Source organism: Amphiprion ocellaris, chromosome 4, assembly GCF_022539595.1.
Source record: "Amphiprion ocellaris isolate individual 3 ecotype Okinawa chromosome 4, ASM2253959v1, whole genome shotgun sequence".
Lineage (NCBI taxonomy): Eukaryota > Metazoa > Chordata > Actinopteri > Pomacentridae > Amphiprion > Amphiprion ocellaris.
In genome coordinates this window covers 37,914,115-37,928,099 of record NC_072769.1, presented here as the reverse complement: position 1 = coordinate 37,928,099, position 13,985 = coordinate 37,914,115, and the positions used below count along the sequence as shown (strand labels likewise).

Here is a 13,985-nt window from a genome sequence, read left to right as displayed (position 1 = left end):
GTTTTGTTTTTGTTTTTTTTTAGATTTGGTCTCAGGACAAGTAAATTTACACAACAACTGCATGTTTTAGTATTTTGTATGTGGATTATTTGAAATTCGATGTGTAGGACGTAAAATTTCCTCCAGTTCTGGAACGACCCACATGTGTGTAGATTCACAGTCATCCAGGTGCTGCTAATCCAATGAGCCTCAGTAAAAAGCAACTAGACTTCTCTACATTTTGTTCAGTCCAACTTTTTACTGAAGCTGTTTGATTCTAAACTTTGCACTGCTGTCCCAAGTTCAACATCCACATAGTACATTGCTCTTGCTACTCACCTAATCGTGGTCTTCAGGCCAAAAGTTAATGCAGGTGAGATCATGTGTGTTAATACTTCCTGGTTGTACCATTTTGGAGGAGCAGAGGGGGAGACTGTTGTGACAAAAGGTGTTTTCCTGAAGCTGATGATTGGTGACATCTTTGATCAGTCACTGCTGATTGATATGATAGAAATATTATATGTTAAAATATAACATGTGTAAGTGTATGTCTGTGTGTATGTTTGTACAGAAATATAGATAGAGAATTCTCCTACTGGTGGTTCAGGCCAGTTAGCTACCTGGAGGGATCTGGTGTGTTGGATGTTTCTGTTGTTCATGCTGCTGTATCAAGAACAACAGAAACATCTGGCATTTTGTGACATGAACAGTATGTTAGATTTTATTAGTATATATCAAACAATTTAGATGTATTTTCATACTTTTCACCTCACTTATTGTGGTCTAGGAAGAGTAATTTCTTTGAATAGGTCAGTGTCAGTGTAGGTCAAAACTATGACTGAATTTTGCTCTTCTTCCCTCAAAATTCAGCATTCATGATTCTTTCATGTGATTGGAAAACTGCAATAATGGATCAGCACGATTGCTGCTCTACAGGTGTTTAGAGAGTGAAAACAATTACATGTTTCTAATTACATTTTAGATGAGAACGGTGCTATTGAGTTGCTGTATTTTAAACGTGATTTATGCTGATTACTTTACCTCATAGTTACTTTGATTCCCAGATCAAAGTCACGGTGACTCGTCTGCTTGGTAGTAAGCTGCTGTGTTCACACTGTATATTGATTGGCACAGAGATGATGCTTCTGTGGAACAAAATGTAATGAGTAATAGGCTGTAATTGTATCTGGCATGCTCATAATGCAAACGCAAAAGCCAGTGTTCTTCCAATGCAGCAGATGCTGTTTTCAGTGCTCAGTGTTCAGGCCCATACTCAGTTGGTTCTAACAGCTTCTCTCCTTTCTGCATTGCACTATTTTTGGTTCAAGTAACTTTGTTTCAACATTTATTAGCTCCTGTATACAGTGAGTCTCATAAAACTCAGTTGAAATTGTCTGAGATAGACTAAGAAACTCAACATTGTGGAATAGAAACCCAACCGCTCACTTGTGTTTTGATGCTGTATTTGCAGAACAACACATCAGACACAGCAGAGTAGAAATGCTTCCAATGGCTATGGCTATGGCAAAACTGGCTAGGAGGAAGTCCAACACAAGTCCATAGAAAAAGGCAAGGAAAGGTCAGTTTATTTGTGTAGCACATTTCAACAATATACAGGAACATGAAGTGATTTACATAAGGATAAAAGGCATTCAGAGGAGACATAATGGAAACACTAGGCAATATATGAAAAGATGCATAAATAGGTTTTTAAAAGATGGAATTTGACATAAAAAAGCTAAAATAGAACATGACAAATTAAACAGGAGAACAGACGTTACAGTGCAGAGGAGAATAAGAATAAATAGTTCCAAATTTAACTTAATTAAATGCTGTGGCAAACGGAAGAGTCTTAATCTCTGATTTAAAAGAAGAGGGTTGGAGCAGAGCTCAGGGTTTCTGGGACATTGTTCCAGATATGTGGAGCATAAAAACTGAATGTTGCTTCTCCATGTTAGGTTTTGGCTCAGTAAGTAGACCATATCACCCGAGAGGTCGGATCAGCAATATATTTTGACTCTAACACATTAATTGATTTTTCAAAACAAACAGAATATAAAAATACACTTTCCTTGGTTCAGTTTTTACGCTTCGTTCTCCTAATATGACCTGTGGTTCTTAGTTTAATATTGCTAGTAATTTGTCTGCAGCTTCTGTACCTCTTAACTGAGTGAGCAATTACCGGCTGACAGGTTCATCAACAGAAAACCCAAAGACATCATCTCACTGCATGTGTGCATGTGCTGACTTTGTGTTTAAGATTAGAAGAGACAGGAGTCGCGCTTCAGCGGACAATCATCGTCACTGCTGCTGCGACTGTTAACCTTTGCCTGCCTGGTGTGTCTGTGTGTACAAGTTTGAAGACAGACACCAAAGAAGTAGGCCAACACTGCTGTTTGAACAAAAGTGAAAGTACAAAAGAGAAAAGAAAAGGCGACAAGAGAAAACACAATGAAATTCTGTCCGCTGCGCAGCTCGGCAGACTGGGAATATGTGCATAACAAACCAATTATACCTCATCACAGCTGCATGGGAGTAAAAAGGCATCAGTGCATGAAATAGTCTATTATGATAAGAATTAAAATAGTCTATCACCATCAGATCTGGAATAGAGTGGTGTGATAAGAACCAAACAGTCACACAATTGCATCCTTTGATATATCCTCCAGGTTTCACATCAGTGGAAACGCCTGCCAGCGAGGCCCATTTAAAACAGTTAAAACGCTGCTTTGATCACATTAGTTGAGAAGAAAAGCATAACTTTTACTGTTTACTTTCCAAACTAATATCTCTGCAGACTAAAATCTGAGGGTGTTTAAGGTATAAACAGTGGGTCTGAGTCTAGTTCCTGCTTCCAAATGGGGACAGAAACAATGTTAGGACAGCAAACTCTCAGATGTAGGTTGTTCCAAAAATGACCCGTATGGACATTTCAAAGACAATTCAAATGAGTTTTGGAACATCAAATAGTAAGAGACTTAGATTGTGGCTCTGAAAAGTTTCAAGCTTTCTCCTTCAACAAGAACAGCAGCTGAAAACTCAATTCACAGCAAGATGAAAACCTCTTTCACCACTTCTACAACACCGTCCACTGCTCCACTGTGGATTTCTGTCGCTAAAGAATAATTTATTCACCAAATATGTTTCACTAAGTATAAAACTTCTGGTAGAGCTACAAATCTATGGAGAATTGAAGAATCCCGGTATGCTGTGGGGATACTCTTGAACATACTGAACATACAGGTTAACAGAGAAGTGGATTGAGCTGTGCAGGTTTTCAGAGGAGCTCCTGTGGACATTTTGATGTGTTTTTTTTTTTTACGTCACTTTGTCTCACATTTGGTATCCAGTGTAACTGTTGTGAATCCAATCTGACCACAGCTGCAACTCGATTTGAAGGTAAAAACTAGAACAATGGACTATTTTTTCAGAACCAACTTTCAACTGTATAGAAAGGCAGTGTGTGATCCTCAAAAGATATCTAATATTCCTTTAGAGTAATGTTAAGTAAAACCAATGGTGGAAAGCACATTTGTTCAAGAAGTGAGTACAACTTCGAAGTACTTCTGCTGATCATTAGTATTTCTGCCCAACTACATATTACAGGCTTACATTGGAGTTTTTAACCACACATTTTTGATAACTTCAGTTAATTTGTCACTTTTAGCTTAAATGAAACTTATTGCCTTTTTTTTGTCTTTTCACTGCATTTGCTGACAATAATATAAAATCACGGGGCTCGTTATTTCTGTAAGTCAACCCTTCAACCACCTACTCAGCTGTATCCGTCTCATTCAAGCTTGTCACCATTCTTGTAACACAATGGGATGATTGTCAGTCCTGCCATTGGCTCAGTCATTTTACCAACTGGGAAAACAGTTTCCAAACAAAAATGAGGAGGGTTACAATTTGTCATGTTTATTAAACATTTCAGCGCAGCAGCGATTAATCAGTTAATCAGTTAGCTGTTAACCATTACATTAATCAGCAACTATTTTGATACTTAATTTTTTTTTTTAAAAAGTCTAAATTCTCTGACTCCAGGTTTTTGTAATTTAATATTTTCTGATTTCTTTTTTCCACTCTGACAGTCTAGGAAAACACTTCAGGAAACACTGAGCAATATTTTATGGACCAAACAACTAGTCGATAAATCAGAAAAATAATCGACAGACGAATCAAAACTTGAAATACTCATTACTTGCAGCACTGATACACATAAAATAATATCTAAAGCTGTCTAAACAAGACAAATTCTGACGTCTTTCTTCTGCGCAGTCCGAAGAAGGTCGACAGAAAGACGGAGGTGCAGGAGATAGAGTGTCAGGAAATTTATGCCGACATCGAATCCTCGTTATACTGAAAATCTGTGTGAGATACGCATTAGATGTGTGTTTGTGTGCTGCTGTGTGTGATAGATGGCCTCTCTAGCTCTGACAGATGCTGTAGAATCACTCAGCCACGCCAGCCCGCCTGGTTACCGGGGGCAACCCAGTAAATCTGACATTATGGGCTGTTGACAGGAGAAACGGTTGTTATCATAACCCACAGTGAGTTACAGGAAACACACACATCCCTCAAGTTTTCAGTACGGCAGGAATATAGTGTTACACAGATAGAGTGAAAGTGAGAGTTTGAACGAGGTGTTTGGAGAGAATTTGAATTTACAGCTCGGCAGCGTTGTGTGTGATGTCAAGGTGTGTGTGTGTGTGTGTGTGTTTCTGGGTGTTGGGGGTTAGAGGGAACAATATCTATATGTTTTATATCTCAGGGAGAAGGTTGTGATAGAGTGAAGTGATGAGTGTGGGAAACCTTGAGATGAGCAGGTCACAGGAAACAAGATATCTTACCTGGCCCTCTCTAATCCTCACCATGAAATGATCTACACACACACACACACACACACACACACACACACACACACACACACACACACACACACATCTATCCACCACATGCTGTTATTCCTTTAAATTCATTTCACCATTACTCTTTTTTAAAAACAAAATATACTCTCTTTCTGTCTGTCTGTCTGTCTGTCTGTCTGTCTGTCTGTCTGTCTGTCTGTCTGTGTCTCTTTCTGTCTGACTTTCTACCTCTTTCCCTTTGCGTCTGGGTGTTCCAGTAGTAATGGACTGTGCTGTGGGAGCAGCAGGAATGGCCATTACCATCCATGGATCACTGGCAGAGGCTTGCACACAGTGGATTCAGATGAGAGAGGGAGAGGGAAGGAGCGAGGGGGAGGTCAAAAAGGTACCAAGGAGGGGGGAACAAAAGCCAAAGGGGGAGAATGGAGCAGTGAATGAAGAGAAAAGATGGCAGCTGGAGCAGGATATAATTTCATGCAGCTATTATAATGAAGTCATTCCACGGCGTTTGCAGTGATGGAAGATTTCTAAGTAGTAGCTACGTTAAACCGCTTGATGGATTCGATGCAAATATCGTCTCACACACACACACACACACACACACACACACATGCTCGCTGCATTTTTCTTGTGACAGAATTGGGATGGAAACGTGTCCAAACGTGCCTCAAACCCGCAGAATTATAGGTACTAAAATAAGGGAAGATTCATACATGTGGCTTTATTACTTTGGGGAATTCTACATGACGTCAAATATAACGTTGCATATTTAATCTGTTCAGTCTCTGACTGATGAGATACGTGGATGGATGGAGGAAACATTTATAACAGCAGCCTGGTTGTTGCCTGGTGGACTTAGAGTGAGGAATGTTAGTGAGTGATTAATAAAGGGTTCTTCCTCTACAATATTCCATCAAGTCTGCACATGCACATCTCTTTCTGTTTTTTTTTTTTACCAACATGACATCATCACATTCAAATCAAATATACAAAGTCGCTTTGATGATATTTCCACTATTAATTTCATTTTTTTCCTACAATATCCACTTCTGACAAATAAAGCATGATAAAGCATACCGTATTTAAAGATTTCTTTAGGCAACTCAAGGCACTTTTTTTTATAAATAGGGAATAATCATTGTAGTTGGGAAATGATGAAGACCTCAACCCTGACTTGAAGAATAAAGTATGATAAGTTGATAATTATTCAAAAACACAATATTTTAATCTAACCTCACACTTGCATTCATACTGAAATCGGCCCCGCATTAAACCAATGTAAGATGCTCTTGTCTGTGGGTTTAGCTTCAGGTCCTAGTGAGACACATCCATGACTGTAAAGACTTAACAAAAACTAAAACTCTATCCACACTAATGTGTTTTCAGGTTGAAGCAGAATTTCCAAAATAAATCAATTTCTATCTGTTGTAGCTTCATTTTCGAAATAATCTGTGCATACTAACGCCTGAACAGGCATATCCCATCATCATTCACGTAAGCTTGGCACAAAGGGTTGGTTGTTCCGTTGTAGAAAATACTGTGAAGGAAACACAGCAGTGGCAGAGAGTAGGACCAGAGGCAGAGACACTTACCGGTGCAGTCGCTGCTAGCATAGACTAAAAGGTAAGAAATGGCTGTAAATCTTCTATCTTTATTGAATTAAACCCAGTTAGTCAAGATAAATGTCTAAACAGAAAACTCTGGTGTGACCGGAGCATTATAATGTAGTGACAGTTTAGACCACTCAGAAAGTCAACAAGTGTGTCTGCATCATTGTTTCCAAAAGTTTCAGCGTCTGTCTGTTCAGAATAAAACACAACCTCTGAGTTTTCACACTAAAATGGTATCAGTAGCTTTTCCAAAAGTCTCCATGTTAGGGTTCCTACAACTGGGGAACAGTGTGGATGACATAAAGGTAGCAGAAGTTATGCATTTTGGAATTACAACATATTAGCGAGGATGTAGCCCAAAACTCTGCTCAGCAGTTTGTGGCACTGAAGCAGAACTTTACAATTCATTTGTGGGGGACAATCACTTTGTAAATACTACACAGTCACCAGTAATCTACCAGGAATACACAACTACTGGTCAAAGCAAAACCTAGACAGGTGATCTCAGGATGATTTTCAGCAAAACAGGAACCTGGTTATACTTTCATGACAGATACCCAGCATTTTGTCTAACAGTGCACATATGAAACTGTTGCATTAAAAAAAACACCACTTTGAGGGATCTTGAAAAAAGATGCAGGATAGTCTAACAGGAAAGTTGAAAGTGGCCCAAGTTCTGACACGGTGTGATGTGACGCAGTGCATCCAGCCAGGCACTGTGTTGTCCAAAAGCAGATTCTTTGAAATGCAAACAGTATATTTTTGCTGTTTATCTGGTGATCGTGCCATGAAGAGGTAAAATGATTGTCACTGTGACGTTCCACATTTTCCAGACTTCTAAACTCCTGTCTTGTAGTATTATAGACAGCCTTGCTGTGCCTGATAAGCACTCATGAATCAATTACTCAGCTAGCCTTCCTGGATCAGATTTCATCTCCTCACTGCTACCAGAAACAGCATGTCTGCACCAATGTGGCCTTTTGCATGTCTTTGCATTTGTTCACACTGAATGAATGAATCGATCAAAGGAGTATGTGCCTTCTAACTCTACTATCCATATGTTAAGCAGTTCACACATCCTTTAAAGACAGAGATGCAAAGAGATTATATGTTAGATATACCCACCCAGTCAAAAGCTTGGACACACCTTCTCATTCAGTGGTTTTGCAGATTAATAGTGAAGACATCAAAACTATAAAGGAATACATATGGAATTATGTAGTAAACAAAAACATGTTAATCTTCAGTATTGATTTACAATGTAGAAAATAATACAAATAAATAAAAAGCATTGAATGAGAAGGTGTGTCCCAACTTTTGACTGGTAGTGTAAAATAACAATAACGGCAAGGGAACAAAGACAGTCTATGGAAAATGCAGAAGAAGATTCACAAGACCAAAAAAAATCTCAAATTTTAGATGAAAAGCTTTACAGATTCATGTCAGAAATTTGTATTATTGTCTCAAAATGTTAATGATGAATAAGGGACAAGGAAGATATGCACCAGTCAAGTGGATTTTTCAAACAAAAGCTGTCATTATTTAGTTCAAAATCTATTAAGAAGTCATAAATTCTGTACTAACAATTAACAAAGCAATTAGTTAACGTTTGATCACACAATAATGTACGTCTTATCAGAAAGAAATGAAGAAAATGTGCACAGGACACAAGAAAAGATGGTGAATAAGTGAAAGTATCATAACACACCTCCTCCCAAAAAACCAGAGCTGTAATGAGAGGACTAGGCAGTCGTTGCCATTCTGGGTCTTGTGCGAGTCACGGCCGTGTGGCAGGTTGTACCGGCGCTGACCTTTCTGTTGTAACACCCCCAGTATAAAGGGAAGTGCCACACAAAGAGCTCTATTAACAGAGAAACCAGATATAATGGGGAAACAAGATGGGCCTTTAATGGGGACAGGCAGGGCTGTCAGCATGCATAATGTAACAGTCATGTTAAAACAACACTGGGCTCTGTGTGCTCCCCCTTCACGCACACACACACACACACACACACACACACACACACACACACACACACACACACACACACACACACACACACACACACACACACACACACACACACACACACACACACACACAAAGACATCGTAACAACCATATATGAGAAACCCAAGTTATTAATTCACACACTGGTCTTCATCTATGAAATATTCTCCATGCGCAGCGTACATTTCTCTTGCAAGGATGGGAATCATTGTTGTGTGTAATTATGAAGACAATGTTCGGAGGGATTATCAAAGAAGTAAGGGGGAAGATAAGAAAGCGGCAGATGAAGAGGGTGCAGGGATGAGAAGAAAGGAAAGTAGAGGGGGATAGAGAGAACGGAGGAGGCGGTGAGAACGAAGAGACGAGGAGGAGAAAGATTACCCCTTCTCTCTGTTTGTCGAGCTATCGTTCCCTCTCCCTTCCCTCTCCTCCCCTCTCCCTCCTCCCTCGTTCCTTCCTTCTCTGTATTAGCATGATAAAGACGTGGTGAAATAGGGCAGCAGGCAGGTCTTTGGACATGGAGACAATGCTATCGCCAGAACAGGCGTCTATACAGCGGGGGAACAGCCACCGAGGGACTATACAGCAACACACACATGGTTGCATACATGAACACACACATGCACCCACTGATACAAAGCCACATAGACTGACAAACATGTAAACACACACAGAACTGTGGATTATAGCGCCCAGGAGGGTTTAAACAATAAAGGTAACATACAACCAAAGACAGCACGGTCTCCAAGCTGTGACGTCAACACAGTAAATACATGCATAAGGAACGTCTCTTTAATGGTTTCCTCATTAATTTGGTTTACTACATTACTACCAGTCTTTACAAACTGATGAGGAAAACTCAAGGCCGACTCATACAGCAGGAGTATGAAAGCTTTGGTGACATTTTCGTGGATTTGTTCATTTCTGTTTAGCATTTTTGTATAATAAAGGAAAACCAAAATGTTTGTGCATTCCACTCAACCATGCTGAATTTTAACAATAAGAACAGAATGTTTTGGACTGTGTGGTTTTTTTGTATTTCCAAGAAATGGAATCTAAAACACATTTCCAACAGCTGAGGTAATTATAAAGAGACCAAAGGAAGAAGTGCGATGATGCTGGTCTGGATCAGCAACACAGGGAGGAGGTTGGGGAGGACGGATGGGTAAAAACAGAACGACAACATCTGGAAAAAAAAATGCAAAATATATGTCAAGACTACGACCTTAGACATTAAGCAACTGCCTTTTGGAAATTAATAAAAGTTTTCAATAAACTGCTGCAACTTTGGAGTAAATCCAGGGATATAATGGCAGTTCTAAAAAATGGAAATGTTTCACTGGACGCATTTCGACTCATTATAGCAGGAAACACACAAGTGGAATTCATGAAATGAATGACAGTTTAGTTCCATTTAACTGTTGCAATAAGTCAAGGTGAGCCAGCGTGCATAATACCAGGACCTTGGAGCTGGCAAACCTAAATGGGAGGCAGCTTTCATTAATATTACTGAGTTCACCTGCAGTGAGTTTACACTTTATAAAGTTATTGCTATGAAAAAGGCATACAGCTGCACACAGCCACAATTAAGCACATAGTCATGACACTTTGGGACACTGACCAGTTTACTCTGATCCTGGGGAAGATGCAATTTCTACATATTTAAGTATAAAAGAAATTCTTAATTTTCTTTAAATTGAAATAGCAGCAGATCCTAAAATACCACAAAAATCAAAGAGTTGTTGTGCTATTGCAACAGATATGCAAATTTTCTCGTTGTTTGTATGTGACCTTGAATTAATCCTTTCATGTAATCTGTCCAACTTTAGACATGGTTACTTGATGTAAAATATTTTATTCACTGGGCTTTACTCATTAGTTGACATTTTAAGTGTTTACTGAAAATTGTAGAGGCTCTGAATTACAAAACTGTGCTGTCAGCTAAAAACCCAAGCGCTGAAAAAGCGAAGAAATGCAAACAAAAAACATCCTGTACTTCTAGGCAAGACAATAAAAAGTTTATTTTTCTCTTCCTCTGTAGCAGATTATTACTCGTGAACCTCCACCCTCTTCCTCGTCCTCCTCATTTGTCTATCTGTCTGCGTCGTTCTGGGAACATCATTAACCGGTGCGTCAATAAGCAGGTTGTCAAACTAATCAGTGGGACACACACACAGACTCTCACACACACCAACCTATTCCTCTACGGATGCTGCATCTCCACAGATCTGGAACATCCTCCAGGTCAGAGCCTGGAGCCACAGGCCCTGCGGGACGCCCGGCCACCCCGTCAGTCGAGCTCCGAGCGTGGGGGAACAACTCTCCCTTCACCTCGCCTCTTTTTGGTAGAGGAAAGAAGAAACTGTAATGGGTCATGGCAAATGTACACACACATTTACACTAACACACACACTGTAGCGTGTGTAAACATACTGTACGCACCAGCATGGATCACGGGCAGCTCATGAGCCTGTGACGGTCGCCCAACCATAACACACACACAGGCCACACGCGACACACACGCACTTTCTGTAAAAACATACAGAACTATACAAACACTACAAACACATGAGCAAACGCACACGAGAAAATTCCATCTCATGGTTTCAAAGGCCCCATTCAATGATGGTTACTGGTGATTCTGCACTGAATCAGTAATTAATCCTGCAAACAAGCTGTCACAAAGTCATTTTTTACGCCAAGACATTAGAGGCTGAAGAAACAGAATCTCATAATACCAGATACTTCACATTTAAAGCATTTTGTTAATGGGCACTGATGTTATTTAAGTGTATTTTAGAGGACGTGAAGCTCAGTGTAAACAGACTGCTGTGTTAAGTAGAAGTTAAACAGCTAAAAAGATGCACATGTTAGACTTAGAAAAAAGAAATCATAATGGGCAGATGGTGCAGACCATCAGGTTGGAGGGAGAGCTCCACAATAACAACAACCATTCATAATAATAACAATAATGCACTCATTGTCAGCAGACTAATGCCTGGAATGATAGCATGTCTTGTCTTACCTGTCCAACAATCATCCACAAATAATCTGCCACATTCAGTTTCCTGATCGCTCCTTCATTTGCACAAATATCCTCTTTAGGCAGTTAATCAGCTAGCAGAAAGTAATCCTGCAACCAAATCAAAGCTGGAGCGCAAACGTCACATAAGTGCAGCAGAGCAGAGAATAGTGAATAATACGCTCTCATTTTCAAATTCAGTGCTGAGAGAGATGAATGACAGAACTCTGGTTATGCTGTATGTCTGCTTTTCTGTCTCTAACTGATGGTTGCAAAAAAGGGTGGAGCTGCAAAAGTTAAGATGTGTGGTTATGAAAAACTACACTGAAATGATAAATATAGAGAATAATTACAGTATGTGCACCTAAAAGCTGGTTAGCAGAAAGTCAGTTTTTATCTACAGCAGCACAAATAGTAAGTTTGTCTCTGGCCTTGACTTTTAATGTTAATCCATTTATTTTGTTATCATTGCCAGAATTGATATTAAGGTTTTTACTCTGTTTTAGCTTTGTAATTTTTTTCTCATGTATTAATCTGTGAAATTATACTGGTAGTGATTTTTGAAGTTATATTAAAATACATTTATTTATGAATTAAACTGATGTGAATTTTTATTTTCCAGTTAAAAAAAAACAAAAGAAAAAAACTGTCATACAACTCTTAAGTTGTATAATGACAAGCAAGGATTGTATGTACAACAGAAAATCTTGTGGTTTTTTTGATATAATCAATTTCAAATGTACAACGAAGTTTTCTATTTTATTTTTTTAAAAGACTGCCTGTTTTTATAATTTCATTGTAAATTGATGGCAGAATAGTAAAAAAAAAACAATGATTATATTTTCTATTTTGAAAGAGACATGAAGTCCACGTAAAACAATCTGAAATTTCACACTGTATATAAATTTACATATTTTTACACGATAATGTTTTACAGTCTAAACACATGGGAGGTGCAAAGAAATGAAAATAGTCTCATTTAGCAGATGCTCATTATTTATGCTTATTGAACAGATGTCACTTAAGTGAAAAGGTAGCAGACTGGGTTCACCTTTAATCACTAGGTGGTTTAATCCTAGACTATTAAATCTACTTAAGTAAACACACTTCTTTCAACACGTCTTTCTGAAAACATGAGCCACTCCGGATAAAGGCTTCTGCCAAATGAAAGTGATTGAAAAATAGCTGTGAGATGGATTGTAAACTAATTTGAACAAAGCGTATGTCTGGTCATTGGTGTCAAAATTATAAACAAATACTGTACACGTGAAACAAGGATTGTCGGCCTCCTTACACTTTACAAGGATAAGAGCGTTTTGGTCCATTTGATTTGAAAACTGGGGTCAGCTGGCTGGGTTTTATGGCTGAGTTTCATGCCGCCGGATCATCGCTCCCTGCACGGAGAAGGAAACAGTAAATTCTGGATATTAGTTAGATGGATAGAAGTGTTTTCTTTGAGGTTTTGTGTGTTTTGATAATGAAACCTTTTAATTAAGCAATTTTAATGTATTTGAAATTCTGAAAGAATGAGTAATTCCTAACCTTTGAGCTTTTGTTTTGTAAACTGTATCATATTTTATTATCATATCATATATTATTGTTGTGAGAAAAGTGCTTATAAAGATTATGGACTTTATTCATTTTCTGACCTAAACCACATGTTGGGTTTGGGGCAGACTTTAACAGGTTTAGGTCATAGACATGTATTACAACTGCTTTAAGTATGCTCAACAGTAAAGCTGAATAGACACAGTTTAAATCATGTCAGAGGAAGTGATATGAAAGCTTATATACCCAATACATTTGTCGTCTTCTAATGGAGGTTGTGACGTCTTCTTCAATATTTTGAATTTGTTTCAAAAGGAAAAATTTGCTCTGTGTAAACTTGCTACTGTTTAGTAAAAATAACAAGCAATGGGATTGTTACAGTAAATCCAGAGACGTTTATTTTAGACTATTTAATGAATGATAGGATTCCCCATGTAGCCCAAATAGTACTATAGACCGAATTGCAAGTTTTCATACGTCTAAACCCTTTTAAATGCTTCTAATTGGGAAGGAAAAGCAAACTTATAGAAAGTGGGACATGAGGATAACACATCTTGACATCCTGATTGATGTTTGCTAAAAACATGCACAACTTAATTTTGGCCGGAGCTGCTCTCCATACTTGCTCCATATCTATCAAGTTGCATCTGTCCAGCTAATATACCTAATACCAGTAAGTTAATATTACATTTACTGTCACATTACCAGGTTGGTTGATGACATTTTCTCTGCATAGTGCCAAAAACATATCTCCATTATCATTAATGTAGTTTAAATATGATAAAAGTTAAAGACTGCAGCTTTAAGTTTTTAGTTAAGAGTGTGTGTGTGTGCGTGCGTGCGTGCATGCGTGTGTGTGTGTGTGGGTGTCTGTGTGTGTGTGTGGGTATGCGTGCGTGTGCGTGCGTGTGTGTGTGTGTGTGTGTGTGGGTGTGTGTGTGTGTGTG

The 13,985-nt window shown here is 38.7% G+C and overlaps 1 long non-coding RNA gene across 2 annotated transcripts; it reads right to left on the bottom strand.

Annotated features, from left to right (window-relative positions):
• Window positions 1–1,558: 1,558 nt before the first annotated feature.
• Window positions 1,559–12,021, bottom strand: LOC129348695 (uncharacterized). 2 transcript variants are annotated; one of them, XR_008601338.1, is made up of 3 exons: window positions 10,911–12,021; window positions 10,664–10,806; window positions 1,559–9,654 (listed from the first exon to the last, which is right to left on the bottom strand). It is a non-coding gene; the product is annotated as an uncharacterized LOC129348695 (long non-coding RNA). The 2 variants fall into 2 exon arrangements; XR_008601339.1 differs by having other exon boundaries at window positions 11,494–12,021.
• Between the last annotated feature and the right edge of the window lie 1,964 nt (window positions 12,022–13,985).